The sequence below is a fragment of the Arachis hypogaea genome, chromosome 18, assembly GCF_003086295.3.
Source record: "Arachis hypogaea cultivar Tifrunner chromosome 18, arahy.Tifrunner.gnm2.J5K5, whole genome shotgun sequence".
NCBI lineage: Eukaryota > Viridiplantae > Streptophyta > Magnoliopsida > Fabales > Fabaceae > Arachis > Arachis hypogaea.
The window spans coordinates 96401532-96404011 of NC_092053.1; the positions used below are offsets into that span (position 1 = coordinate 96401532).

The window sequence follows — 2480 nt, forward strand, 5'->3', positions numbered from 1 at the left end:
CATATAAAATTACCAATTTGAAGTTAACTTAAACTTGTATAAAGGCTCTTGCAAAAGTCAATCTTACCAACAAGCATACAAAATTTGTTCGCATTAGAGGAACACGTTTCAATGGTTAACATGCCAACCGAAATTGCAATTCTGAAATACAAAATATCTACCAATATAGGAATCACATACTAATTCGCTGAAAAAGCCTCCATTTTCTAAGTCTCCATATACCAATGGGAGGTACAAATATATAGCTAGCAAACCAAAACATAGTATACAAGTGTGCAACTAACATTAAGTTAAGGTAAAAAGTAACAACAGCTAAGCATAAACAAATGAAATTATGCATCAGCACCATCGGAGGTTTTTGCCGCAAAAGGGTCATGAGTTGGGCCAACATCCTGTCCAATGTGGCGCTGCACGAGCCGCTGCAGATCAGCCATAACCTTGTGCTCCCTCTTGGCCTTTTCCTCATAGTTAAACATAGCCAAAGCACGCTTATCCTCAGCACTATAAACCTAGTTCTCCTTCCTAATACGAATGGCATTCATCCTCTGATGCCTGCTACCACTCATGACATAACCAAGGTTCTCAAACTTTTGAATCTCCTCAGCTGAAAGACCTACTTCACCTCTTCGTGGGATACGCTTCCCCTGCTGCACATACTACGCGATTGCATCACCTTCTCCCGGTCTAAGGGCACGACCATAACTTATGTGACCCTCTGCCCTTGGCAAGGGCATTGGCTCTACTGCAGGTTCGTTATCTAAAGCTGGTGTCTTCTGAGATTCAAAGAGTTCCTTCAATTTCAAAGCCTCGGGGTTCACCTCTGTTTTCATCACCTCTTCCACTGTTGCTTTGTTCTTTGCATCAGCAGAATCCTTTTCCTCTTCTGACTCAGAACCCTCGCTTTCTGATTCAGATTTTTTGCTTTTTTCTCTTCTGCTTACCTTCGACAGCGAAGAATGCTTCTTCTTTCTCCTGCTGCTACCATCGGAAGAATAATTGCTTTCACTCTCTTCACTCTCATCAGATTCGCTATAGTTTCTCTTCTTTCTGCTCCCTCTTCTCTTACCACTCTTCCTCTTACCCTTCCTATTTTTGCGCTCCTCTTCTTCAGTATCGCTTTCCTCCGATTCAACATCACTATCAACTTTTCTCCTTCAACTTCTCCTTCTCCGACCCTTCGACTTGGAACTCCTTCTTCTCTTCCTCCTTGAAATTGAATCGTCAGATTCAGATTCACTCTCATCAGATTCGTTATCGCTATTCGACTTTCGTCTACTGCGCTTGGAACCAGAACTGTTTCTTCTCCTTCTCCTCGAGCGCGAACCGTCGGATTCCGATTCAGACTCCGAAGAACTCTCCGAATTGGATTCAGATTTTGATTTTTCATAATGTTTGATCTCTTTGTCGCTCGAATCGTTATTTTCAATACCATATTTTTCATTTCATTAATCTCTTCTGCTTTTTCTTCCTCTGATTCTTGTTCGTTCTCGCGCCTAGGAGGACTCGGCGTGATGTTCCAGATACAGTGCCTCAACGAATTCCTCATCTTCTGCCTCTTCAACCTCCGATACTCTTTGAAAGGCAATCCCTTTAGTTCCTCGTCGGACTCGGAATCGAAGCGCCGTCGCCAGTCACCATTGCGACGGTCGCGGTTGTGAAACAAGCCACCGTTCTGGCGGCCGAAGTTCTTTGGAAGTGCGTCACCGTTAGGATGTCCTTCGTTGGTGGTGACACGCTTGGGGCTTCTACGTTCGGACGACTCGGGTCGGTGGCGATCACAGCGGCGGTCTCTACTGCGGTTGTATGAGTCATAGCTGGGGCTTCGACGGCAGTGACAATAATCGTCGGAGAGGTCGAAATCCGGGGTGGTGCGATGTTCCCGGTCGAAAGGGCGTCGTTCGTTAGGGATTTCGATTGTGGAAGGTATCCTTCCCATCGCGGAAAATGAAGGGTTGGGATAGGGGAGTTAAGGGTTCCAAAGAGGCCAGTATTTTACCTATTTTTGTCTTTTTCTGGTAGAGTTTCTACATTGTCTCAGTTTGGGTCGCACCATTATTCTAAACTAGAATTAGATATTAAAATTAAGGATTTTATTAAATAAACAATGACTTTTTTAAATAATGTGAATAATGAATTTTAAGGTAGTATTTGTTTTAAAGTATTAAAATAGAAATTAGAAAATTGTGATTCAGTATTATGTTTGTTTGTTTAGAGACTAATACTAAAATTTCAGTATTTTAATACCTCTAAAAAGTAAGAACATAATTGTTTTGAAGTACTAGAATGGAGACTCAAAGACTGGAAATTTTAGTATCATGTTTGTTGGCGCAAATACTGATACTAAAATTTCAGTCTCTATTCCCAAAAATTTTAGTATTTCAGTACCTTTAAAAAGTAGGGACACAAGAGATTGAAATTTTTGGAGATAGAGACTAAAATTTTAATAACATTTTATACCTAAAATACCCTCATTTCAATTA

At 41.3% G+C, this 2480-nt stretch overlaps 1 pseudogene; it reads right to left on the bottom strand.

Annotated features, from left to right (window-relative positions):
- Positions 1-332: 332 nt before the first annotated feature.
- LOC112770179 (uncharacterized) lies at positions 333-1936 on the bottom strand (annotated as a pseudogene).
- Positions 1937-2480: the final 544 nt, after the last annotated feature.